General features: G+C 48.4%; 2 long non-coding RNA genes across 6 annotated transcripts; one reads left to right on the plus strand and one right to left on the minus strand.

Moving 5' to 3' along the window:
* Nucleotides 1-2547: 2547 nt before the first annotated feature.
* LOC120513931 lies at nucleotides 2548-12902 on the minus strand. 3 transcript variants are annotated; one of them, XR_005630377.1, is made up of 4 exons: nucleotides 12817-12902; nucleotides 11269-11401; nucleotides 5060-5207; nucleotides 2548-2847 (listed from the first exon to the last, which is right to left on the minus strand). It is a non-coding gene; the product is annotated as an uncharacterized LOC120513931 (long non-coding RNA). The 3 variants fall into 3 exon arrangements; XR_005630375.1 differs by lacking the exon at nucleotides 12817-12902 and adding an exon at nucleotides 12048-12512; XR_005630376.1 differs by lacking the exon at nucleotides 12817-12902 and adding an exon at nucleotides 11890-12031.
* Nucleotides 12903-13097: 195 nt separating this feature from the next.
* LOC120513932 lies at nucleotides 13098-27958 on the plus strand. 3 transcript variants are annotated; one of them, XR_005630380.1, is made up of 4 exons: nucleotides 13230-13346; nucleotides 13810-19044; nucleotides 26009-26159; nucleotides 26753-27958. It is a non-coding gene; the product is annotated as an uncharacterized LOC120513932 (long non-coding RNA). The 3 variants fall into 3 exon arrangements; XR_005630378.1 differs by having other exon boundaries at nucleotides 13098-19044; XR_005630379.1 differs by having other exon boundaries at nucleotides 13098-19044; nucleotides 27046-27958.

The following is a 27958-nucleotide window of genomic DNA, read 5'->3' on the forward strand; positions in this document are numbered from 1 at the left end:
ATAATCACAAACATTTTTCTGGAGCTGGGCTCAGTCCCTTAGGGTGCTTTTGGGTGTTGCAGGAACCTCCCCAGATTTTCAGAATGTTTCCTCCATTGTGTTTCGAGGGAAGGTCTGGAGTGGTGGATGGGCTTGGATGCCAACCCACCATGGGTGGGTGGAGATCAGTGCTCTTAAACCCTGGGGTTTAGGGGGTCTTAAACCAAATACTTGTCCTGGTTTGGGGGATAACTGGTTATTTATATGAAATTGCAAATGTTTTCAAATATCAGTCAGGAAAAACATTACAGCCCTTGCTAAATGCTCCCTGTCATGTGCTGGTGTGAGGCCAGCAGGGGACAACTCAGGGGTGTGGGGACAACCAGGTGCAGATCAGTGTGGGCAGGGGGAGAGCAGCCCTCAGCTGCTGCAGGTCCTGCAGGGCCAGGAGATGATACCTGGGGTGTCACACCCCAAAACCAGGAGCATCAAACCCCTCTGCCACCCTCAGGTCTTCAATCAGAACTTTGTGCTTGGTGCAGCTAGAGCTTCTGAAACCCCCATCCCCTTGGAAAACAGAGAGAACAAGAATGGCTACACCTTCCTCTCCAGGGGGCTTTTTACCACGTTGTTCCGAGTTATCCATAAGTAAAATGAGTCTTGATTTTTAGTTCCAGATCAACCAAGTGCTGTTACTTTTTAAATTCCAGTGCTCAATAAAATTGGACTTGTGAATTTTCTGTACATGAGAACTGTAGGTGTTTGTGACGGGCTGGGCTCTCCCCTTCCTTTTCTGGTTTTGTCCTGACCTTTGCCAAAGTACTGTTTTCATATTAACTGAAATAGCATTATTTGAGGTGAAAGTTGGGTATCTAATGCCTACTGGTGTGGGTGGTGAGAGACCAAGTGATTTGCTCTTACAGGAGTTTGGGGTCATTCAGCTGTAACTTGGGACAAAGAGGATACAGAGGATATCACAAATTGGCTTGGTTTTAAAAGAGGCAAAAATTGATTGAACTTCCATACATAAGGACATCTTTACAAGGAAAGCTATTTCTGTTAGTTCAGGTATTTAATAGTGGATTTGATCTTTAAGCTTTTGTCCTGAATAGGTCTGAATGAAAGCTCAAGGGAGCAGAAATCCCGGAATCCAGCCTCAAACTGCTGAGTCTACCTGGAAATAACCTCTGCAGGAAAAGCATATTGATCCAAAGTCAAGGAGCCTGAAAATAATGTGGAACAGCTCTATATAATACTGTTTCTGTATAATACAGGTTAAATTTTCCTGGTTTGGGGCATAAATCAGCCATTTTTCTGTTGTAGGGGCTGTCCCAGCTGAGAGGATGTTTCCCTTCCTTCCCACTGTGTAGCTGTGCCCTTCCCTTGCTGACTTCTGTCAAATTCACCAGGACAACAATAAATGTCTTTTAGCCTAGGAAATATTCCCATCAAGATTCAGTTTAAAACTGAAGGCCAGTAGCTTTCCCAGCAATCATCTTCTCTTTCTTTTTCACAGTGAAACTTCACTGAGCAACTGATCTGTGGTTCTAATTTCTTAAACTTTAATGCAAATCTATCTCCAAGTTCCCACCCTTGAGTTAGTCCATGTAATTCTATTTTCAGCATCTCTAGGCAGTGGTGGATGGTGACCTGTGCAGCTGGAGGCCTCCTGGGTGCCACCACCTCCTCGTGGTGGCCACGGCCGGTTCCCAAGGCCGCAGGAGGCTTCGGAAGTGCTCGGTGACTGCGAGCGAGTTCCACGGGATGTGGGGTGGATGCTGCGCTTTCATGGAATATTCAACAATTTAATCCCTCTTTCAAGGCAAAGAAAACATTTAAAATATTTCAAGGTCTTCTTTCGGCAGTACATGGGGGCTCTGAATAAAACCTTCACTCACTCCGGGGAAGCCGCAGGTCTGCTGCCACTCCATTCCTTGCCTCTGGTTATTAAAACATCAAGCTGTCTTAGTGCCTCGGCTCAGCCTCCCTCCCTTTGTGTGCCACTGAACACCTGCCATTAATACTAATTCGACTCCGGAGGGAAACTCCCTTTCAGATATGCTTGTCTGAAAATAAATTGACATGTAAAAGGTCTCTTTTGTCGAAGTGCAGGGAAAGTGCCGGGGTGAGGAGCCGCCTGCTCACAAAAGGAGCCACTGACTTTAAAGGATGTGTGGAGGGGTGAGAAATGCGAGAGGTGGGGGTGATGCTGTAACTGGGCTGATGGGATCAGACTGGAGAAGAATCCCAGAGCTACAACCTCTGTTTGGTGCTAGATTTTAAAGTTTTGGGTGTTTTTTGTCTAAACCCCTGCTTGTCTCAGGGTGAATGGCCAAGGACCCCTCTGGAGAAAAGATTTTTGTTTTAGAAAAATTTGTTATCACAAATATCTGCAACCAAAACTAAGAGCAGTAGTTGTGAGCCCTTCAATTTAAATGTGTAATTAGCTCCTGGGTTCTGTTGTTTTTTCCTGGGACAAAAGTTTGTATCCCTTTCAATTACGAAGCAGCAGAAGAATTCTTGGTTAGAGTGTTTGCTCTGTCCCACAGGCAGCAGTGTGAGCCAGCAAAAGATCAATATTTTTATTTTTAATGGAAAGAATTATTTGCTTTGAGCTCCTCATACCCCAGGGTGACCATGGTTCTCTCCTATGAAAACATTTTTAAGTCAGTTCTTCAGGCCAAGCTTTGGAGAGAGTGACTCTGCTTGAAATTTGTGTTGGTGCTGAAATGACACAGCCTCATGGCTGGGAATGAAAACTGAAGTGTTGTGGACCTGACATTCGGCTGCTGCTCACTGGGATTCTGCTTCCTCTAGCGAAGAAATCACTCACTTCATAATGAAGATCAAGTCAAAATATGTTCAGGGCTTGAAATAAGAAAAAAAAAAAGAATTGTGGCAATTACAGAAACATTCCAGATTCGTTGGTGTCACGTCTGGTTTATCAAACAAGCTCTCAGTGCTGCTGAGCTCCAATGCCATCTTCCTTTTAAACAGCAGATGGTGTTAGAAACCTGTAACAGGTGGAAGCTCTCCAGTTTTATGTGAGAGATCAGAAGTAGCAGCAATTTCTGTTTCCCACGGGGTAGTTCCTTCCTGAGCAGAACAGCAAGCTGACCCTTTGCTTGGCGAATCCTTACAGAGGGGAAAACTTCTGAACTACACACATTCATATGAAAGAAATTGATTCTGATTTCACTTATTCTGGTTATAATAAAAGGAACCTGGTGATGGCCTCCACAACCCTCTGCTAGCAGCTCTAAAAGAGAGATGTAGAGGGGGAAATGGGCTCTGTTTGCTGGTGTGCCTTAAAATCCTGCTCCAATCTGCCAGATCTGTTGGTTCCTTGTCTACAACAGCACTTCGCATGCTTAAAGTGTTTTATAAACATTTAATTACCGCGGCTTTTGACTCAAAGCCAGGAACCTCTCATTCATCTGCTGCTTGAGAGGGTTGTGAAAATGATATTCAAATCATAGAATTACAGGAAGGGCTGAGTTCAAACCCCAGCTACAGCAACCTGCATTGCTGGGATCCGCGAGCGCCGCGCGTCCGCAGGGCCGCGTTTCCAAAGGGAGCGACTCCAGCAGGGGAAATGGAAACGTGGCTCGGAATGCAGAGAGATCTGAGGGGCTGTCAGTACCCCAGGACACAGAGCTGCATTTTAATCATGTTAGGGAAACGAGATGCTAAATTCTGTCAGCTGGTGTGCTGTGAACTTCTGAGGCAGGCGGGGAGTGCGGTTCTGTCTAGACCAGAGCCCTGTTTGATCCCCCAGCCCCAGCGTATTTGTTAAAAGTCACTTTTTTCCCACCCACCAAACCACTTGGAATTTTAACATCTGCTCCACCCCAACTTCCAGCTCTGTTTCTTAAAAGGGGAAGCCCCCAGGAGTCGTGGGGTTTGTGACACCAAGTGGAGGCAGCAACTAAAGATAAAGAATTTGTATGGGATTAATAATTTCCATCCGACCATCTGCCTCTTTCACCAGCTCCCATTCCTGAAGAGCACATTGTACCTGCAGAACCGGGTGTGCAGGAATAGAAATAATTTACTTTCCATGAAAATTGTCTAGAGCACCTGTGGCTGCTCCATCCCTGCAGTACCCTAGGCCAGGTTGGACAGGGCTTAGAGCAGCCTGGGATGGTGGCAGGTGTCCCTGCCCATGGCAGGGGGTGGGACTGAGTGGGTTTTAAGGTCCTTCCAACCCAAACCTTTGTGGGATTCAATAAAAAAAAGAGCCGTTGGCTGGCTCTGTGTCTTTTGGTGGATCCACACAAACAATCACTGATGGGCAGGGCAGAAAACACAGAGAAACTGTTCCTCTCTACAAGCTGACCCTGATCTCACTGGCTCAAGGAGAAACTATCAAGGAGAAAACCTCCATCTGCACCTGCTGACCCCTCCAACCTTCACTGCCGTTCTGAAGGCAGACTGTGAGCCCCTTTAATAAGCTGCTGGCAATCAGCCCCTTTTTAATGAGGCAGATCCCCAGTTTCAAGGCCCTGGATCACTCAGTGCTCGCTTTCTGCTCTGTGAATTGTGAGCACACCACAAGCAGCCACTCTCAAAGTAATCCCGGAGTCCCTTTTCCTGCCCTGTTTAAAGACAGGGTAGGGAGTCCTGTGATGTTTCATTAAAGCTGGCTTTTCTCCTCGTGGCAGAGCAGATTTAATCAGACCTGCCTCCTAGTTCCAGCTGCTGGGTTGGAGCGCTCTGATCTGTGCACTGGGTGCACGTCTAATTATGGAGGCAATTCCCATGGATACCGAGAAGAATTGCCTGTGCTGGCAAAAAATTATCCCAGCTGGGAAAACAGGGAAGGAGAATGTGTTGAAATATTCGGGAAGAGATCTCAAAAGTTTCTGGAAATGTAAATGAAAAACATTTCTGGTTCTTACACCACAATGTGCAAATCTTGATTATTTTAAAACTAAGATATGGGCTGGTTTGTAAGAGATTATCCCAAACTGCTGTTCTGTCGTGCTACTGGAGGACTCACCAGCACCACAAAACTGTATTTCCCCCCTCCTTGTTACCTGCATCCACTCGGGAATGCTTTCCCACCTTTGCTCCTCACCTGTGCAGTGTGTTTGGAGAAAATGTCCGACAGTTTGTTTCCATCAGGGCACACCCTGGGCGAGGCAGAGCAAAGGCTGGTAATTCTGGTTCCTTCTGCAGCGCCGGGTGGGACCGGGGTGAGTTCCTCCTCTTTGTGCCTCATCCTTCTGAAATGTATGAATTTAAATAACTTATTTCTGTATAAATTAGTGTTTGAAAGGTCTGTTAAAGACAAAAGAGCACTCCCTGGTAAAAGGAGAGGGGGAAATACCTGGGTAAGCACTGCTCAGATGTGGAAAATTAAACAAATATGATTTGAAATGATTTTGTAATTGTTCAGCTGCAGGCCCTCATGTTCAAACTGCATGGGAAAAAACAGCTTTCTTAATTTAACTACACAAATTCAAACGTCTTTTTGAGGGTGATTTTTTTTTGCTTTGGGTTTGTTTGGAGATTTTTAGGAACATTCTAATCAACTCCATAATGGTTGTAACTTGTATTTATTCACTAATTTCTCTCCAGCAGGGGCTCAGACACTTTCCATCATGTTGCTGGCTAATGTAAACACACAGAATAAGGAAAGCTGTGGTACTATTAGGGTGTATTTCCATCTCTTTCTCATCCAGGGCACCTGCTCCCCTTCCCCTCCCCTCCTCCCAGTCTTCCCAGCTGTCTGTCTGTCTCATTTATGTCAATTAGAGATTCAATGCTGCCTGATTTAATTGGCCTGACTTTCTCCTCTAACAGAAACCCGAGCGCAGGCCGGGCAGGCAGCAGCTCCTCGGCTCTCCACTGGGGCTGGAGCCGGGAGGGCCAGGGCTTGTTTGCAGCACAGAGCACAATAACCTGTTTGTTACCCTGGCCAGGGAGAGCTTGGTGACCTCCTAACAGGGATGGGACCCAGGCAATGATGTCATTGGAAAGCTTGGGGGGATCTCCGAGTGCTCCAGGAATTTGTGTGATCAGCCCCTCACTGTGGGTTGGCTTTTAGGGAAGAGCTGGAGATCCGTGGAATTGTCCAAGGCCAGGCTGGATGGGACTTGGAGCAACCTGGGACAGTGGAAGGTGTTTCTGCCCATGGCAAGGGGTGGAACGAGATGAGCTTTAGCTCCTTTCGAGCCAAATCAGCCTTTCTATGAGTCTATGATTTGCTGTGTTGCCTCCTGCCAGGAGGTGACTCGGTGTGCCCTGAGGTCATAGTGACAAAACTTCCCCAGGCTGTGGCCACAGAGGGCTCATCCTTCTGCTTGGGATTAACCACGAGTGAGGCTGACCAAAACCCAGCTTTTACAGAGTTTACGTGAGGGCCTGACCCTGTGCCCCTCTGGGCAGCAGACTTCAAAGCAAACCAGCCCTGACAAAATCTTTGCCACCCCTCTGCTCCCCCTCCCGCAGCCCAATCCCAGGAAGCAGCTCTGACCTACTTCTCGGCTCCTCGCTCACAAATTACACAGCCGTCCTTCCCTCCCGACAGAAATGCGAGTTTCCCAAGGAGCTGGCCCGCGGAGGCGTCAATATTGAACAGCAACAGTACCATCTAGTGACTCGGGCTGCCCGGGAGCATCACTTAGCCGGGAAGAGGGAATCTGTGAATCAGGGCGGCCAAGAAGGTCCCGGATTTGCAAACGAGATCCCATCTCGGTTCATTTGGATTAAGGAAACAAATCGTACTGATCTTGCAACAGTCTCGGGATATTTTATCAGAGAGCTGCGTGATGCTTCCTGGGGAGCCGGTCCCGTTTGCAGGCTCCTGACTCCCCGCTGAACCCGGCCCTGCCCCACGCTCCCTCTGCTGGCAACAACTCCTCGATTTCACACGTTCCCAGCTCCTCGCACACCCACTCGCCCGCACAGCACCAAATCCCGGCAAAGGCATCAGAGGAAATTGAGGGCTGTGGTGAGTTCTCGCTCATGATAAATGTGCACGTTCTCACTCTGCCGAGCCACTAGTGAAATCCTGAATTGGATGCGTGAAATAAATAGATACAATTCAATTTAATCAATCAAAAATAGGACCAAACGCAAGCGTAAAGGGCCTGCTCTGCGCAGATCTGAAATTACACACTCGGCAGCTGAAGGGAGGAAATCAAATTAGAGCATTTCTTTCCCCATCAAAGGACATTAGTCCTGATCCAGGTCCATTATGCTCACGGTGTGCAGAGTTATCCCTGTCAGCATCCCGGCTGACCGAGGCACCGTGTGGCAGTACCGGGTTAGTGACGGACTATGGCATGTTCTGTGTTTGAGGTGACAACTTTTCCCAGCTGTTCTGCAGCACGCATGTCCACGTCACCTCCTTCCCAGTGAAAAAGACCACTGTCAGATATGCAAAATGCACTGAAATGGGGAGAGGTGACACAAAAGCTGCACTGCAGAACCTCAGAGCTCAAACACGCTGTGAAATGCCACCGGTACCACAGGAGAAATTGCTGTGCTGGCTAATCAAACACATCCCCTCCTTGCTGCCAATAGTGCAGCACTGCCCTGAGTCCACTCAGCCTTGCTCGTGGGCTGATGAGTGCCTGACAATTTTCTGGTCTCAAATTAAACAGAAAACTAAATTAGCAAATTAATTGTTTGCCATGTTTTTCCTTAGTCCCCATCAGCTGCCTCAGGTTGTGCAGCCAATCCAGAGCCCCTCTCAGCAGTTCCCAGTAGAAGGTGGAGCCCTGCACTGGGTCCTGCTATCTACCAAATGTCAGTCATGTTAATTTTAAATTACTTTTGTACAGCTTGGTGTCAAAACGATTAAAGCATGAAAAGAAAAACTGAACTAGAGGGAGGAAAGAGGGGGGAGAGAGAGAGAATGAATAATTTACCTTGCATTTACAGCAAGGACACTTGGATTTCCTTAATTCTTCAACTCTGAGAAGCCTGAAACTTCTGTTTCTTCAGCTGTCACCTGCTTGGGACTGTACCCAAGGGGGTGCTCTGGATGTGAGACCACGAAGTGATTTGGGTGGGAAGGGCCCTTAAAGCCCATCCCATCTCACCCCTGCCATGGCACAGACACCTTCCACTGTCCCACGCTGCTCCAAGCCCCATCCAACCTGGCCTTGGACATTTCCAGGGATCCAGGGGCAGCTACCCTGTGCTGGGCACCCTGTGCCCAGGGCCTCACCACCTTCTGAGTAAAGAATTTCTTCCTCATGAGGATCCTGCAAGGATTTGGGATCTAGTTATCACCTCATTCGTGGTCTACAGGGAGGTGACAACTGCTCGCAGCACAATGCCGGGATTCATCTCAGTTTCTTTCCAGGAAAGGCTTTTTCCACACTGTATTCCCAGGCTGCTGCAATCACCGGCATGGACAAACCCACCCACCCACGTACAGACCTTTTCTCCCCTTCCCAGTGCTCCACTCCCAACTGGGTTTACTCCATGACTCGCACGTACTGTGCTGGATAATTACATACTCAGAAAATACAGAAATGCCTAATCAGATACAGCCTTAAATGCACAAGAATTAGGGTTGTAGGATTGTGGCGTAGCATCCCTGGAGCTCTCTGCATCTGGCTCACACAACCAGCCCACGTGCACTGTGAAAATGTTGGGTTTGGGGCACAGACTGCTTTTATCTCCCTTATTAACTCCATCCATGGATTCTTTGTCTTGCCAGCTACTGAATGGTGTCATCAGTGGTCTTTGAAATGCCATTCTAAATCTGTTGAGGCCAGGAGAACAGCAAAAAGATTTGTAAGAGGGCAACTCCACAGCACCAGAAAATGTGAATCAAGTTCAGCCACTTCTGTTGATATTTATGCTGCATCTGGCTTATCCATCAATGCATCCTCCATTCATTACAAAGAGTATAAATATTAGGAATTATTGTGTCATGAGGGATGTGCAGTGGAGTGCTTTGGTAGATGATCACTAACAGGGTGACAGAGCTGTTTGGGAAATGAAAGAGGCTCAAGCCCCCAGTGTAATGTATCCTGCAGGATGTGTGTGGGCTTGAACTGATTTGTCAAAAGCAAAGAAAACAATTTTACTAATGGGTGTTTGATGAAAAATGAGCACGATGCCTTGGAAATTTCATTGCTGTCTTGTGCTCTTTCCATGGCAGCCATGAAGAGGAGACACCTCTATCTTCTACCTGCATTTTACTCCTTTGGCCTTAGGACTAACTCAGCCTTGCTGGATGCCAGACAGGTCATGTGGAGGGCTGAGGAGTGTGTTTGAAACACCCTCCTCCTCCAAAAGCACCTGCCTGACTCCTCCGGCGTGTTTGCTTTGGCTGGATAATCTCTGAGGAATCTCCAGCTCACTACGTGGGAGCTGTGACTGGGCAGCAGCGCTGCTGGAGCTTCCACTTGAGCACAGAGGCACAGGAGCGTTTCTGTCCTTAACCGTGGGATTCCCTTCACATGATCACGTTTCCTCAGCCTCTGATTCACAACTGTACTGTTTAAATTACTCTTCTTTCCTTTCCCTTTTAGGAAACTCCTGTAAACTTCCCTCATCCTCTGTCAGAGACCTGGCAGAAGGCTGGGAAGCTGAAAAGCAGGGGCTCCTGCAGTGCCTTCCAGTGATATTTCAGTGACACCACTTCAAATGCAGCGAGTCCCAAGTACTCTGGGCCCATAAACCCAGTTAAAATGTGCTCAGCTTTATAAAACTAACACCTTTTTACTGGATTCTGTTATTCTGGCTTCAGCAGAATGTCTGCTTAGGATTGAGTTACTTGAATAACTTTAAAAATACAAAGTGTTGCCAGCCAGAACATTAAAAATGCAGGTGTAAATACTGCCCTGGATCTAGTAATCATTAAAAAGCAAAACTGCAAACCAAACAGCATTGCCCTTCCACCTGGCACTCAGGAGCCAACACAACTGGGAGGCCGGACAGGGATTTGGATTGGATCTGTTATCAAAAAATCACTCCCAACTGCAAAATCTTTATGTAGCAGTCATTAAATGGTTCCAAATTCTAAACAGTCTGCCAGGCAGGCAATTAACATCATTAACTGAACAAAATTAATCCAGAATAATTAATTTGGACTTAATTGCAGGACCCAAGATATATCTTTACCTTTTGCTGCCGCTCTGAGGATCCTGGTGTTGGGCACATTGTCCCTCACAGTTCTTGGGAATCTGGAAACAATCCACCTCAGCTCAAATTTTTCAAAGGAGTTGTTTTAATTTGCTCCAGAGAAAGCTGCCTGTGTGTAAAGTCACCGATCTGCTGATGAGTAATCGGTGAGCTTTTGTGTTTTAATATTTTGATGTTTAAGGAAAGCAGTGTGAGGCAGACAGAATAAATCCATGTATTTACAAGCGGTTCTGCACTGACTGGGGTACAAAGAGCAAAGGAATAAAAGTTCAACAAAGAGCACATATCTAAAAGATGTTAACACAGCTCATCTTTAACTGAGCGGTGCTGGAGGAGTCTAAAGCCAAGAGATGATTCCTGGTCCAAGAGCTGGAGGCTGTCCTTTCCAGTAGACCCTGAACTACAGAATTTAGAGCTAAAACCCAAGGAGACAGGAGTTCAAAGAGATCCTCCCCCATCAATTTACATTTGGGGTTTAGGTTTGTAAATGAAGCCACGTAGGGATTTAGGAATGGTGTTAAGGAAATGGATAGGAAAGGTGCCGGGCATCTAAAATCAGGAAATTTCTATGGAAATACTTGGCTGCTAACAGGATTTACGGGTATCTCCTTGCTCTAATGGATCTTTCTCTTCCACATAATTTCATTACATGTTGCCTGCCTTTCCTGTGTAGTCCCAGCATCCCTGAAACTTGTGGATTCAGTGGAGGAAGGGGCTTTGGGCGTCAAAGAGTTGCATTGTAATAACAGAGAGGATCAACAGCTCCACATTTAAAGGGTGGCAAACTGGAAACCGGCAGAGCTAGAGAGGAGCTGGTACAAGGCACCAACTGCAGAAGGCAGAGGAAGTGAGAGGCCTTTAACTGCAGGGCAGGATCACCCCAGCCCGTATCTAATGAACCACACGGTATTTACTGCCCGTGTTTGTGTATCACAGGCATTTATCAGCACACTCGCTCTACCCTCCTGTTTTTTCCACTTTTTTTTTTTTTTTTTTTTTTTTTTTTTTTTTTTTTTTTTTTTTTTTTTTTTTTTTTTTTTTTTTTCCTGTGGCTTACATGTGTTAGGCATTTATACTGTTGTGTCATTAAATATTTCAAGTATTAAAGTGCAGACCCCAAAACCCTCTTGGGCTTGGAGACATTCTTCAGCCTAGTCTAACAGAAAGGAGTTTTACCTCTACTGAAGTTGTCTGGAAGTGAGGTGAACAGGAGCACATCCACACATGGGAGAAAGGAAAACTCAGTGCATCCAGAGCCAGGAAAGGTTGGACTCGATGATCTCAGATGTCTTTTCCAACCTAATTGATTCTGTGGAAGCAACACAAGTGTGCGACTTGGCCCGGATTCCTCTGGTTTTTCACTCAGGCAATGTCAGTCCTTCGGCCGGGCTCCCCTGCAGCAGCCTCGGCAGGAAGAGGGCAGCAAAGGAGCCTTTTCACGTTTTTCTTTTTTTTTTTTTTTTTGTTCTCAGCCCGTTGCAGTCGGAGCTTTCCAGCCCCGATTGTGCTAAAACGCTTCTGTACCAGCGTTTTGCATTTCCCAGCCCGGCCTCCCCTCCCCCGCGCCGCCTCAGCCCGCTCCCAGGCCCCCGGATCCAGGGATCGCCCCCATCCCAAGGAACTCGGGGCAAAGGGGCTCTTTTGAGGGGGGTCTCTTCCCCCTGTCCCCCGGCCATGCCGGGCTCTTTTTCCTCATCCCACTCCGTTGCGTTCCCGTGCTCCCCAGTCCTCGGTTTTGGGGGTAGAGGGGCGCTCCCAGCTTGTGAGGGGAAAAAATGGGGCTCTTCCCTTCCACACCTCAGGTTGTGAGGGAAAATGGGGGAGCCAGCTCTTCCAGACCCCAGGTTGTGAGGGGAAAAGGGGAAGTCTGCCTTTTCACCCTCCAGAGTGTGAGGGGAAAAGAGGCTCAGCCCCCATCACCCCGCACGGCGGTTACGAGGGAGTTTATCCCTTACTTCTCCCTGCTCCATCTGCACAGGAAGAGGGGGTGAGTGTCGGTCTGAGGGGTGTCAGCGGGCTCGGGGGGCGTCCGGGCACGGGGAAGGCGCTGTGCCCTGCCCCCTTCCCATTCCCGGCCTGGGACTCTTTCGCTCCCGCCCCCCCTCGCTCCTAAGCGGGAGTTTCCAGGAAGCGCTGAGGAGAGCCGCAGCACCGCACAGCCGCTCGCTCAAGCGCGCTCCTTCCGCCGAGGCCGTGGCAGCAACGCCAAGTAGTCCCAACCGCCTCTTCTCCCCCACTCAGCAGAAGGCTCCGTCCCGCTGTCCCTGTAGCCGGGACCCCGTTACAGGAACAGGGCGGGAGAAGCGTTTCCCTTCCCGCATCCTCGCCGCAACTTCGGGCGGGATAACCGGGATGAAGCGGTGGGGGTGGGGGAGGTGAAAAAGCCCCAGCGCCGGCTGCGGCGGAGGGATCCGGAGGCGCGGAGGAGTGAGGAGGCACGGGGAGCGGGGGGTGAGCGGGAAAACGCGGCGCGGAGCCGGGAACAGCGCCCCCCTCCCCCTGCGGCGGGGGCGGGAACAGCCGCTGAGGGCGGGGGGGGGGGGGGAACCAGCCGGTGCGGGGGGGGGGGGGGGCGCCGTGAGGGGATCGCTGAGGGGGGACGGGGAAGTTTGGGGAAACTTTCCCCTGTTTTGGGGCCGGGATCGCGCCCCAGCCCCGCGCACCCGCTGCGGGCAGGGAGCGCCCTCGGGGCCGCCTGTGCCCCCCTTCCCCGTGTCAGCGCACCTGGGCTCTCCCTCGCTGCCCGCGGAGCCGCGCTCCCTGCGCCCCACAGATAAGGCCCCACCCCGCGGGGCACCCCGGGCTCGCCGCGCTGGATAAGCGGAGCCGCCACGTTGAGGGAAGTTTGCCCCGCGTTTCCCCCCCGCACACCTCGCCCGCGGGTGTTGTGACTCGGCACAGGACCCCGCAAACCCCAGCACACGCTGCCGGTAGCCCTGAGGGGAGCTGCGATCCCCCCCGGCCCTGCCCTTATCCCGGTGACACTCGTGTCCTCCTATTAACCCTGCGGAGAGAGGACAAAAGCTAAACTATGATCCTGCGCTGCTTCACCCCCCCACACACACATCCCGCTGCCGGCTCCATGAGCTTCACATCCTCCTGCTAAGGCTGAAAGGAACAAGAACAAGAGCTGCTGATGGTTGTAAGGCCTCGCTCGGTTCTCCCCACCCCCTCCGCCAGCACCATCCCCCACTGCAGCTCCCATGGACTCGTATCCCTCCCATTAACGCTGGAAGGGGAGGACAGGAGCTCTGGTGGGTTTTTCTCAGGTTTTACTCTGTTTTCTCCCCCCACACACCGACCAGCACCAGCTCCACAGCCCTGCAGAAGTGCAGAGCTGCTTCTGCTACCACATCCATGAATGCCCCTTCCCTCTGAGCTCCAAGGAAAAAGGAAAAAAACCACCCTGATTCCCCTCGTTTTGCTTATTCATTATAAGCGCTTGGCAATGTGCTGTTAAAAACGTGCGATCTCTTGTTTCAGAAGCATCTGTGCTTTAAGAATAAGGTTTTGTCTTCTTGAATGTGGCTCTTCATAATAATCTCTTGAAGTGCTCCATTTTTGTCCTTAAAGTTCTATTTTATTACCTCTTCTGGATCAGCAAAGGTCGGTTTAACCCTTTACAGATGAGAATCGGCAGCCACTTTAGGAAAACGTTGCCCTTCTCTTTATTAATTCATGGTTACAATCATATTTTATGGAGGATTTTCCCCCCAGCTCAGTCCTGCTGCATGCTGAAGGAAGTGTGTGCTTCAGCGCTGATTAAAGTCATGTATGAGTTAATGAGAAGCTTGCGGAGTATGTGAAGCAAGAGAAAATCTTTAACCAGCTCTGCTGTTCCTTCTACATACCATAAACTTGCACGCTGTTACCAGAAGGTGGGTTGAATATGTGTGAAATGCTGCAGTAGGAGACTCTTAAATCGCATCACAGGTGGATGCTCGCTCAATTAATACGTTATCATTTCACAATACCTTGAAGTTAGGTGGGTTTGTTGATTTTTTTTTTTTTAAGTACTTTGAGGCTTCCCATTTCCACATCCATAGAAATGGATGAAAGATGCTGTATGCTCGCAAAGTATTGTTTTGTGGATGGATTTTTTAATTTTGAACAGTCTGTGGTCCCCTGTTCTCACTGCTTCCCGGGTTAATGGATTGATAGCACAGGAGGGACTCTGAGGTGCTGGAGGAACCAGCACTGGTGTCAACATTCCAGTTGTGGGACTTCTAATTTAAGAAACATATTGTCATAAGGAATAAGATCAAGGCTGAATTCTGCTTGCATTTAGGTCCAAATACAAAATAGGCTTTGGAAGGAGTCCCCAGGGAGCACTGAGAGTAATTAAGTAAAAATAAAACCTTTCACTTCAGCCCCCCCCTTCCCCTTTTAACATAGACAAGTCAGTGCAATGCTGGTTTCATTCCACCATTTTCATTATGTGTCCTGATATTTCTTAATTTTGTATTGCGGCTGAAATACTCAGGTGACTTATAATTTCAGTGATTTGGGGGTATTTCTAGACCATACTTTTAAAGAAGTCATCTCACTGTGTCCCAGAAGGAGCCATTGAGCAGTCGTTCTCATAAACAGCACTGAACTTCTTACAGCCTTGCCTTTCCAAACACCTTTTTTTTCCCCCTGTAATTTTCATCCTTAACTGTTGAATTCCCTTTTCTTTACATTAAGTAAATATTTATTAGTACCACTTGGATTTTTTTTTTCATCTTTTTAGAAGAACAGAGCCTTGTCACTGAGACAATCCTTTGGTATTGAGGAGGTGACATAAAAAAGGAGTGAAGGAGAGTTGTCTTGTGCTGGGAAATGCCATTTTTGGAAAACAATACTATAGGAAATGGAAATGAAAAATACATTTTATGCTGGTGGGAACTTGTAATGAGGCTAAGAGAGGATTTAGTGGCTCAGAAAAGCAATGATTACAAGGGGAAAAGTGGGACTTTATTATCCATTTGTAAAAGTTCTCGGGCTGAATATCCTTTTGGGAACCTGAAATTTGGCTCAGTTCTGTTTATGAACATCTGTTGAATGGAATTTTTAAAAGGCACAGATTATAATCTTAGTTTCTGCTGGCTATTTAAGATGATAAAATAAAGCAAAATCAACGTATCTGCAAGTCCATTTTGGGGTTTGTTTTGTTAACGATGAGCTGCATGAATGTTCAGTAGTCTCTACTGCTGATTATTGGGCTCTATATGTGTTCCTGTACATTTTTTCTATTTACATATAAAATATTGCCTCCACCCCTTTCTGTAGCTGTCTAATTCCACTTGAACACTCCTAGAAAGCATTCAGGTTTTTGTAGGGTTTTTTTTTTGTGACAAGAGGCTGTTGGAGTTTGGTGTCTGTGGCATTTCCTTGCCGGGAGCAGGGTGCAGTGTTTGAAGGGGGATGCTGAGAGCTGTTGGGTATTCCCAGAACCGCGGCCGTTTGCTTCGATTCACATCCTGCCCACCTGTCCTGGGCTGTAAATGCAACCACTTTGTGTCCCCTGGCTCAGGATAGCACCACTTCAGCTTCTATTTCTGCAGCCTTTGTGACCTCCTCTTATTCAGGGAGGACTTCACTGTAATTTTCCCTCCTATTATTTTGCCTCTTTTCACAGCCTGATGTTTTTTTGCTGTTGTTTTCTATTCCGAGCGAGGATGCTGTGAGTGCTTCAGCTCAAAATTTAGGTCATCTCCAGTAGAGGAAGGGAGACCTAAAAAGTAAAAATAAGATTTCAATGTGCCTTTAAAAGTGACAACTCTTTGGGGAAAAAATGTACGAGCTCACCTGTATTTTATGGCAGGACAGAAATGGAAGGGGCCTTTCCTGATTCCAGAATGAAAGCTGAGTCTCTCTTTGTGAGTGTGGTTTCTTTTCCCTGTGCTTTCCTGGTCTTTCATTTTCACACCTGATTTGAGCTTTAATCACTCAAATTATTCATAGACTTGCCCTGGAAAAAGAAGACAGTGACCTCTTCCCATCTGGACTAGATGGATTCACCACCAACAATTGCAAATGGATGACTTAATGTTGGGGTTTGCACTTAAAATTTTTAATTCTGTGGTGTCATTGCCTCTCAGGAATTCTGCACATGGTCTTTTCCGAACTGGCACGTTGGAGTTGTACCACAGAGATTTATTTATTGCAGTTTGTCTCTTAGCATTGGGCTGCTGTCTACAAAGAGCTGATGATCCCCTGAGCTGCTGAGTTGCCAGAGCACCTTGCCCAGGACCAGGCCTGTGAGTTATCTTTTTTGTCCGTAATTATATCCAATGTCTTCCATGACAAGGAACCTCAAGACAATTTATGAAATCAAGAGCCACGAAAGCACTGCCCGTTGGAGGTTATGTGATTACAATTTAGCTGTTCCTCAGCCTGAGGGTGCCTGAGGGGACACAGAGCCAACTGCTCCTCAGTTGCTGTGGGTGGCTGGAATCAGCCACTGGAATTGATAGATATCTGTTGCTCTTTCTTTCCTGTTACTTTAGTGGCTTAATTTAAATAATTAAGGAACTTGTGAATATGTTTTTGGTTGGTTTCTGCTCTTCCTAGCAGCTCTCTGCAGTTTTATATGTATTAAAAGTGCTAAGCTTCCTCTGGCCTAGATGTACAATAAATACCTTAGTCAATGCAGTTAAGTCCAGTTTCCTCTATTCACTCAGAAGAGATTTGTTCCTTATCTGAATTGTTCCTCCATTCAGAAGGAGAGAAGCCTTGTGCAGCCAGAGCTCACCTCATCAATCACCCAGACAAATGGAGCTTGGGGCAGAAGAAGATACAAAATGGGAATTGTTGTGATTTAGGCTTCATGAGGTTTGTGGAGTTCTGCTGTGGGAATGTGCTCACCAACCGTTTGAAATACAAATGTTTAGAATGGTCACCATTTTCCAGCTATTCCTTCAGCTGAATTTGCAGTTATCAGCTGGGCCCTGCTCCTCAAGGGTGCCTCCCTTCACCCTTAAACATCCTCTAGTATTTGGTGGCTTCTCTTTAACAGTTATTGGTCTGTTGATACATTTTTTGATCAGAAGGTTAGAAAGGGCTGCTTGGTCTGCACCCCGGCTCTGCTCTGATCCACAGATATGGCACAATCCACTTGCTAATTTCTTTGGCTCTGCCGTGGCAGAGGTGGCTCCCAGCCAGCAATCAGTGCAGCCACAGCAGCTCAGAGACCTGGAGTGCAGCTCCTGGGCCAAACAATGGTAACACACAGGTTACATCCCCTCCCAAGCCCTGGGTCAGCCTGCTTCTGCTGCCCACAACTCTTCTGATGGCTTGCTTTGCTTGGTCTCCTGCCTAACATAAACAATTCATCTCATTTGTCTTCAAAATAAGGTTATTTTCTACTATTAGCTCCTTTATAATGTCTTCATTGCTTACCGTTCTGAAGAGTTGGTATCTTTCCTGTTCCAAGAGTGTTTGATAAATACATTTGTTGGCACCTGTCCTCCCTTCCTCCCTTCCTCCCTTCCTCCCATACTCATCCTAAGGACCCTTCACAACAATCTCACTCAGTTACAAGGGGTCCCTCTGCCAGATTGGAGCTTCCTGTTGGTGTTGTGTCATTTCTGAGCAAGGCAAGGCTGATACCTCTGAGCTCAGTGGTTGCTTCATCTCCTCAGCCCTCCCAGGGGTCTTGCAGGCGCTTTCAGTTCTGCCTCACGTCTTTGATTTGGTGAGGTTCCCTGCTATTTACATTTCTTCACATATATCCTCTTCCTACCATCTGCTACCTTATGTTTTCCTCATCTCTGAAACGTACTGACCATATTTCATTCAATGTTGTTTTACATGATTTTCTTAAAATTTAATTAAAAGGTTCTGAAAGAACAAAGCAAATTAGAATTCACCCATTTTGTGCAGACACTTTATGTGAATGGGAAGCAACTCAATAAAGACTTTCAAATGCCTTGAATGAATTTGTAACCAAAATTCTGTGCAGTGTTTATCCAAAGAGCCTATTATTGAATTCAGGAGGACAGTTTCATTACTGACAAAAGTTAAGGTTGTTATTGAAGAACAGCACCTTCTCTAGAAACTCTCTTTCTTTGGAATTCAGCAATTCTCCTGAGCAGTATTTACTTTGGAGTGAGTGTGTGGCTGTGCCTTGTTAGATAAAAGCTGCAGCACTAAAACTGTTTTACTGAACTTAGCTCCTGACCTGCCTTCTGAGGCCACAGCTACAAAGGGATGATACATCAATCTAGTTTGTTTGATCTAATTACAGCTGTTTAACCATCCTGAGCACAAGTGCACTCACCCCACTTTGTTATGCTGATTTCAGGTATTTTCACTGTTAATCGGGTGCACAGTGCTTGGTTCTTTCTTGTATTAATTTACCTCTCAAGATATTCTGGGCAGTTATCCCACAGAGAGGTGTTCTGCTACTCAGCTGTGTGTTATTTTTCACAATGTGTTGACAGGGAATTCTCAGGAATTTGGGGATTCTGGGGGTCAACCTGAATGACTACTCCTTTTCTCCTGACATCTATTGTTTTTTTCCCTGTGCTTCTTTTCTGAAAGGCTGCAAGGTTCATGATGAAGCAAGTGGTAAATCCATTTAAACATCCCTTAACGTGCAGAAGTCCATTACCACCTGTGGAAGAGCAGATTTCTGATTATTTCTGACTGAAGTCTCTGCGGTTTACGTCAAGAATATTGTCATGGGATCTCTTTTAATGTGTATGTATGATCTTTTGTGCTTGTAAGGTATCCTCTGGTGAGAACACTGAGAAAAACAAAAAGGTAAAGAAAAGAAGGAGGAAACCACCCCAGCTGAAGATGCTTTTTGGCTCCATGCTTGTGTGTGTTACTGTTTATAGGAAGGGGAAGAGGTGGCAGATCCAAGGAAGCTCAGAAGAGTGGGATGGAAAGATCTCCAGTGGGCAGGCATGTGGGACAGAAGATCCCAGAAGGGCAGCCCTGGTTTTTGCTATTTTGCTAAAGCAGGTACATTTTGTGTGGAGAGGAGAAGGGATGTGAGATGAAAGAAACGGGTGGTACATGCTCCTGGTGGTTCCTTATGATGGAAACAGAAAGACTTCAGGAAAACCAGGCCCGTGGTTTGAGCTTTTCTGGTCTTCTGGGAGGTGCAGTCCTCTGGGATTTTGGGTGCTATTCCCTTGGAAATCTCCCTCCTTGAAGAGTTCCCTGCAGAGCAGGGGAGCTGAGGTGACAGTGACAGTGTGAGCAGGCCTGGCCACACAAGGATCAGTGCTGAGTCCTCCAAGCACTGTGTGACCCAGGGAATGTGCTGAGCTGGTGTGAGCTGCAGGCCCACGTTATTCACCCTCTGTTCCGTGGTTCTTCACGCTCCTGTGACCCGGATGAATTTACCAGGGAGCTGAGCAGGGTGTTCAGTTTTCCTGCCTGTGCTTCTTACACTTTTGCCCACCCTAATCCAGTTCTTTGCGCCATGATGCAAACTCTAATTATAAATCAAATCATACAACCTGCCTTCTCAAACTCTTGTCTCATTCAGAGTTTTCTTTTATCCTTGTTATTTGATGTTTGCTTCCATATTTTATTTATTGCATATAATTCAAGTGCTGCAGTAAATACAGAATTGCTAATTGTAATGGATTTTTGTTACACTTATCACTACAGTGTCTGAATACTTTTTAACCACATGAATCTTCACAATATTGCAGAGATTTTCCTCTCATTTCACTGATTAAAAGTGGGGAAAATAATGACAAAACTGTCAAAGTTCTCCACTGGGTCTATGTTCCCCAGAGGAAAGAAGGATTCTTTAAAATCTAGTTTTTCTAATAATAAGGCATCCTATTCTAGCAGTCCTTTTAATTGTACTCAGGCCTTTAGATATGTATTTGTTGCTAAGATAACCCTGGAGTTCAAATACTGACTTGAAGCCATAGTCTGTGTATACAAACTCACCCCATCACCCCTCCCTTGTTGGAGTTTGCTGAAAGGAAGCTTCACTTCTCTCCTGACAGATTCCTTGCTCTTGTAACCAGCTCAGGGAGCTTTCTCTGTGATTATTCCAGTTATCATATGTCATTCTTGAATAGAAACTGTACCCAAAATTCTGTAAGAGAGCTGTTGCCATAACATCTGGATGTGCCTTACCTGGTCGTTAGATCCCATTTGTCATCTTCGTTTCTGTGACTAAATAACACTCCCGAGTCTCCATCCTTCCCTGGCTGTGCTGAATTCCCAGGTTACCAGAGTTTTGGCTGTCAGTCCCCCTGTGAACTGCCTTGTGATTTGCATTAATCTTATTACTGCATTCCACCAGCCCGTTCCTCAGGGTTCCTGTGCTGCTCCAGAACCTCATCCAGGTCTTCATTCAGGATGTTCCAGTCTCCTGCACTGGAGCCCTTGGGTGTTGTCAGTCACCACCTGCATTAACACTCTTTTTCAGTTCCTTGTGCTCACTTCAAGCCCATCAACAGCACCAGTTCTGAGACCAAAGCCTCAGGAGCTTTCCAAGCACTCGCTCTCCAGCCCAAACCTTCCCATTTCAGCACAATCCAGCTCTGGATTTTTAGTCATTTTTTATTTTACCCACAAAACTTCTCTTGCACTGACCTTCATCTTTTCCAATTTGACTGCTATTTTTACGTGATGCACCAAACCAAACATTTTGTTGATTTGGGGATGGGTGAGATCTACTCTGTCTTCCTTTACCCAGGAAAATTTGCTGCCCCATCAAAGAGAGGCATCAGCTTTGGCATTATTGCAACCTTTGTTGTATTTTATCTCTTTACTTTCCTCTACATCTCTTCCCCCTCCTGAGGACGAATAATTTAAGTTTTGCATCTTGCTGAGGTCAGGTTAATTAGCCTCTCGTTGTCTGGACATTACTTTCACCATCTTTGCCTTGATTTTGGGGTGGGTTTTTTCCTTTCTCCCCGTAATAGGATGTCAAATTTAGATTATTTTTGTACCTCTAGAAGTGGTGGAAATTAATTCGCTCATTTGCATCACAACTCAGCTGTAGTGCTTCATGTTTGGGTTGGGTTTTGTTTATTGGTGGGTGTTTTGGTTAGGGTTTTTTTTTTATTTTTATAGAAAGTTGCTGCTGTGCCTATTAAACAGGTTTAAAAAAAAATTTTTTTTGAGTAATTGCAAAGTTCTTTAAAGCATAATGATAATGAGCAGTTTCTTGAGCTGAATCCAGGGCTCCGTTATCCTGTGGGATGCTGATAAGTGCCAGGGGCTCGTTGCAGCCCGTGGCTCATCACTGCCCTGCAGAAGTTCTGCTCCTGGTGCTGCCTCAGCATTATTTACTGCTCTCAGCCCTGTGTTTAAACATCACGAAGCGTGCTGGGCACTCTGCACACATGGATGAGGCAGTCCTGCACAAAACACTCCCTAAAAATAGAGAAGGTAGGTGAGGCAATAGGAAGGCAGTGATTGCAGAGGGTCGGGCTGGGCAGGGAGGGCTGCAGTGCCTGCAGGAACCCGCCACAGGAAAGCCCGAGGGCAGTAACTGTATTTCCTGAAGCTGGGAAAAGTAATTTTTTAAAAACTTTGTTTCATAATACCGTTAATTGCACCTTTTCTGACAGCTGTAATGACTCTGACTCCTCCTGATCACGTTTCACTCAGGATCTAATTCTAAAGATTGGGATGCAAGTAACAACCATTACGTGTTTGGATTTGGAGTGGTTTTTTGGGTTTTTTTGCCAGATATACTCAATACTTTCATAAATACTTGAAAATTATGTCTTTTTTACAATTCTTCAGTGTGTGTGGAGCTCAGTTTTACAGAGGAAGCTCAGGCCAATGCCTTTGTTTTAGTGCAAAATGTGTGTGATATCCCAGCCTGTACCAGCAGTGCTGTTGCTGAGGTGTGATCACGGGCCTCTCTCAAGGCACAGCTAACTGATAGATAAAAATGACCTCATTTCACAGTCCCGCAGCTGAACTCCGAAAGTTCCAGCCAAGCTGGTCAGAATGTGTTTGAATTTTTGTTTGTGAGGAAATGTCACCGAGGTCCCTACTTGTGACGTTCAGAAGGTGACTTTAGGCCACGTGAGCTCGAGGTGGAGGCCTGGAGCAGAAAATCCATCCCCGCACAGGGACCCTGAGTGTGTGGGAAGCCCCAACCCTCCCGGGGGGGGGGCTGATTACAGAATTCAGATTGGAATTACACATTCATGTGAGGCTGCTGAAAGGTAGATAAGGACAATTACTGTTTGACCCTTTCTTGGCCAATGTTTGCAAGCTGCTCAACCCCGTGTTTATGTGGAATGTTGCGATTGTTTTGGGTTATTCATTTTTTCAGCAGTTATTTGTGCCTGCCTTTGTACAGCTGGAGTGAAGGGACGTTACTAAGTGTTCTCCCCATAGCATGAATATTTAATAGTTTGTGTGTTCCTTCTCTGTGTCGTGTGTGTGCCGATATAATACCAACAAAATCTCTTAAAATCAGTTTCTGCAAGAGATTTTCAAAGCACATCATGTAACTGAGTCACAGTGCTGAGTAAACCACTATTGTAGAATTTCACCTAAGGTCTGAATTTGCCAAATGGTGATATTTTGCAAATAAGCACAGATTCTGCTAACTTCCCCTTGAGATTTTATTCCAGTCTGATCCAATTTCCCAGTATGGACGAACTGGTGTCTCTTAGAAAATAAAGGAGAAATGTTTAGCCTATTGAAAAGAGGATTTTCTTTGTTTCTCAGATGTGCAGATACTCATGTCCTGGAGCTCAGAGCTGCTCTGAGTGTGCTGGGCGGATCCTGCAAAGTGCTGAGTGCATGGCTAACTTTAAGGGAGTAGATCCTTAAAATCACCGCGGCTGCTGATGTTTAAAATTACGCAGAGACTTTAAGTACTCTGATGGCCCCCGGCCAGTGGCTTTCACATCTCCTAGGACTGAGCCCTGAGGAGACGCCGTGATCAGCTGCAGCTCAATTTCCTTCTCCCCTTTTAAATATAAGGTTTAAAGCCCAAATTCTGACAGCTGTTTAATTAAAGATACTCATTTTAACCGTGAGGAATGTGATATGCAGCGGCGCTACGCCTGCTTCCTTTCTTTCTGCCTCTCCTGGCATCCCAGCTCACTCCTCTCAGCGTTAGTGCAGGGCTTGCAGTTTTCACTGCTGCTCCGTTCCTGCTTTATCCTCTTCCATCTTTTCCATCTGCTTTATTCTGTTTGGAAAATGGCAATGTAGAATGTGTTTGGTGTAACCTTAATCCTGACCAGCATCTGGGCTCCGTTTGAAAAAAAAAAAGCATCTACTGCAAGGAAGGTTTCTGTATATGTTTCCCCACTTTGCTAAAACAAAGTTGGGGGGCGGGGAGGGGCAGAACCCAAAATAACCATTGCAAAATCATATTAATTTTAATTGACTTGTTAATTAATATGCGGGTTTTAATGTGTTTTCCTGCCTACATGGACAAACCGTGGGGTTTGTGCTCTCACCTCTGTGCGGGTGGGGGTCGAGTCAGAGGTAAACCGGATTTGGACCATTTTGGGAAAGGAGAGAAAGGGGGGAGGGGGGTGGTTATTTAAATCTGCTTTTAACAGCCTCGCCGCTAATTACTCCCAATATGTAAAAGTTAACGCCACCATAAAACACGGGATGCACTGAAATTCCTGCCTGATGCTTCCTGACGTTTCCCTGGTAAACTTTCCCATGCCCGCAGAGGTCCCGGTGCGGGGCGGCCCCGTGGGACACGGCGGGCACCGGGCAGAACCGGCACCGGGCAGGACCGGACCGGGCAGGACCGGACCGGGCAGGGCAGGACCGGACCGGACCGGGCAGGGCAGAACCGGACCGGGCAGGACCGGACCGGGCAGGACCGGGACCGGGCAGGACCGGCACCGGGCAGGACCGGACCGGGCAGGGCAGAACCGGACCGGGCACGGACCGGGCAGGGCAGAACCGGCACCGGGCAGGACCGGACCGGGCAGAACCGGGACAGGGCAGGATGTGCTGGGCGGATCCTGCAAAGTGCTGAGTGCATGGCTAACTTTAAGGGAGTAGATCCTTAAAATCACCGCGGCTGCTGATGTTTAAAATTACGCAGAGACTTAAGTACTCTGATGGCCCCCGGCCAGTGGCTTTCACATCTCCTAGGACTGAGCCCTGAGGAGACGCCGTGATCAGCTGCAGCTCAATTTCCTTCTCCCCTTTTAAATATAAGGTTTAAAGCCCAAATTCTGACAGCTGTTTAATTAAAGATACTCATTTTAACCGTGAGGAATGTGATATGCAGCGGCGCTACGCCTGCTTCCTTTCTTTCTGCCTCTCCTGGCATCCCAGCTCACTCCTCTCAGCGTTAGTGCAGGGCTTGCAGTTTTCACTGCTGCTCCGTTCCTGCTTTATCCTCTTCCATCTTTTCCATCTGCTTTATTCTGTTTGGAAAATGGCAATGTAGAATGTGTTTGGTGTAACCTTAATCCTGACCAGCATCTGGGCTCCGTTTGAAAAAAAAAAAGCATCTACTGCAAGGAAGGTTTCTGTATATGTTTCCCCACTTTGCTAAAACAAAGTTGGGGGGCGGGGAGGGGCAGAACCCAAAATAACCATTGCAAAATCATATTAATTTTAATTGACTTGTTAATTAATATGCGGGTTTTAATGTGTTTTCCTGCCTACATGGACAAACCGTGGGGTTTGTGCTCTCACCTCTGTGCGGGTGGGGGTCGAGTCAGAGGTAAACCGGATTTGGACCATTTTGGGAAAGGAGAGAAAGGGGGGAGGGGGGTGGTTATTTAAATCTGCTTTTAACAGCCTCGCCGCTAATTACTCCCAATATGTAAAAGTTAACGCCACCATAAAACACGGGATGCACTGAAATTCCTGCCTGATGCTTCCTGACGTTTCCCTGGTAAACTTTCCCATGCCTGCAGAGGTCCCGGTGCGGGGCGGCTCCGTGGGACACGGCGGGCACCGGGCAGGACCGGACCGGGCAGGGCAGAACCGGCACCGGGCAGAACCGGACCGGGCAGAACCGGGACAGGGCAGGATCGGACCGGGCAGGGCAGAACCGGACCGGGCGGGGCAGAACCGGCACCGGGCAGGACCGGACCGGGCAGAACCGGGACAGGGCAGGAGCGGACCCGGCAGGAGCGGACCGGGCAGGACCGGACTGGGCAGAACCGGGACAGGGCAGGACCGGGACAGGGCAGGAACACGGGATGCACTGAAATTCCTGCCTGATGCTTCCTGACGTTTCCCTGGTAAACTTTCCCATGCCTGCAGAGGTCCCGGTGCGGGGCGGCTCCGTGGGACACGGCGGGCACCGGGCAGGACCGGACCGGGCAGAACCGGGACAGGGCAGGACCGGGACAGGGCAGGAGCGGACCGGGCAGGACCGGACCGGGCAGAACCGGACCGGGCAGAACCGGGACAGGGCAGGACCGGACCGGGCAGGGCAGAACCGGCACCGGGCAGGACCGGACCGGGCAGAACCGGGACAGGGCAGGACCGGACCGGGCAGAACCGGACCGGGCAGGACCGGGACAGGGCAGGACCGGACCGGGCAGGACCGGACCGGGCAGGACGGGCACGGCCGGTGCCCCGCGGTGCCCCCGGCCCGGGCAGGGCAGGGCAGCTCGGTGCGGCCGGGGCCGCTCCGGGGGCTGCTCGGGGCCGGCCCCGGGGCTCGGTGGCCGCGGACAGCGGCGGGGCCGGGGGCACCGGGAGCGGGCACGGCTCGGGCACCGCGGGGCTCCCACACAGAGCCAGGTCCCATGGGGGGGTGGCACCGCTCCCACCCGGCCCCGCTGCGCTTCCCGGGGGGCCAGCCCCGACCCCCGAGCCCCCTTTTCCATTCCTGCTGCTGTTGGATTTTCCCGAGCCGCATCTGCTCCGCGCTCCCAGCCCGGGGCTCTTGAACTTCAGTCCCCGGCAGCCACAGAGGTCGCTTCTGAGCTCCAAGCGAAGCCTTTTTTTTTTCATTCATTATTTATTTATTTTTCCCCCAACTCAGGCTCTCCCTCCCTCATGGCCGGAGTGGAAAAGCACGTTTAAATCCCGAACTCGGCTTTCCCACGTGGTGTCTCGCTGAGCTGCTGTCACAGCCACGCCGCGCTCTCACAGGGCACCGGAGCTTCTGCCCTGCCCTGCCGGGAAGGCACAAGGTGATGAACATTTTTAATCAAATCGTTTTAATCACTAAACCCCAAACTTGTGCTGAAAAATCCACTCGCCTCGTAATCAGGCGCTTGTTTTTTAATTCCACCTGGACCGAGTGTACAAATAATGAGGGGATTAGTTCTGCTCCCCCTTCCTGGGTGCCTGCTAAAGGGATGGATGTTTGTCAGCGATTTGGGGGTTAATTCAGACAAGTTTATTTCACATTCTAGGTCTGCATACATGCAAAGAGCACGCGTGGTTTGGGGTGAAGGATTAGCGGCGTGTGCAGGGGAACAAAACCAATTGTGGATGTGAATATGGGATGTACTGGATGTGTGTCTAAGCATTAAATCGAGGGGGGGCTGGGTTTTAGGTGACTTTTCACCCCATTCCGGGATCATGGTCACAATGCACCGCGTTTCAACACTCACTGGGCAGAAAGGGACACAGAGGAGAGGCAGGGCAGTACCCCAAATTGCATCTGGGCTTCAGACTGCGCTGCAATCTCTAAGGGAGGGTAAGCCCGACCTTTCATTATTCCGTTTAAACAGGCCTAGAGCACGCCACATTTTTAAGGCCTTTTCCCTGGTGTCTCTAGGAGGCAGCCTTCATCGAGCGAGGAGAGCGAATCTTGGCAAAAAGAGCACCGAAGGATGTGAACCCCTTGGAAAATTCCACTTCCTGCCCAGCACTGCGTGTCCTTGGGTCTCTCACTCATTCCCATGCACTTAACGAGGGATTTCTGCCTCAGGCTACCACACCAACTTTCTAAATAAATGCCGCGCACACCCGAGCGCGGTGCTCTGCAGTTAATCTCAGCCCAGCACCAGCTCTCTCCTCTCTTCCTACTTCCCTCCATTTTATTTCTCCGCTGGTTTTTCTCTCCAGCAGGCTCCAACTCTCTCTCCTGCTGAACTTGCCGGGAACAAAAGGCTCCGTTCCCGATCCAGCCCGCAGTTGCCGTGAGAAACTTCCTCGCCAGCGCTGTCTGTCGCTCCGCTCTCCCTCCCTCGCTCCCTCCCTGCCTCGGGAAAATGGCAGTGCGGGAGCTTGATGAAAAGGGGGAAAAAAAACCTTCTTTCTCAGCGCCTGCCTCTCTGGCAGCATCCCCCCTCCCCAGTCGTGACGCCTGAACTCAAACTTCTCTAAAAATACACTTTAGGAGGGCAGATTTTCACGGGAAGGGATGTGTTTTTTACACCCCACTGAAAAGAGGCGCCGAGGTGGGGGAAAGGCCGAGGGACAGCTTTTTCCAGACAGGAGAACCTGCTGCTGACCCCTCCCGCACGGCATCGCCAGGTCCCAAGGATTTGGAACACAATAAGTTTTCCTTCAGTGGGAAAATCCAGGCCCAGAGTTCAGATCTTTCTCTTTTTGCAGATTTAAAAGCCTTTTTTCCCCCCCTTTTTTAACTCTTCACAGTGGGGTTCACAGCAGAACGCGGTCGCTCTGCCAACCCACCCGAGAGCTCCCAAATCTGGTGGGATCCAGGGAAAACAGAAGGTTGGCTCCGGATCCAGTGCAGGGGTTTTTGCAAACTCCAGTCCACGTTTTGATTTTATTTTTTGCCCTTTTTTTTTTCCTTTTTTTTTTTTTTTTTAGTACATTTACTCTTCCTTCCCCGAGCTCACCGGAGCGCTGCTGTCCGAGGGCAGCCGGGGTGCACCCCCCAGTATACAGAATAAACGGGGTTCATATTTCGTTGCACTTCATTATTGCTTTCCTGCCCTTCCCGATATCCCCCAGTTTTCCCTGGAATTAAATTCCACCCCCACCCTTCCTTTCACTGCGGGCTGAGCGCTGC

Source organism: Passer montanus, unplaced genomic scaffold, assembly GCF_014805655.1.
Source record: "Passer montanus isolate IOZ18808 unplaced genomic scaffold, ASM1480565v1 scaffold89, whole genome shotgun sequence".
Classification (NCBI taxonomy): domain Eukaryota; kingdom Metazoa; phylum Chordata; class Aves; order Passeriformes; family Passeridae; genus Passer; species Passer montanus.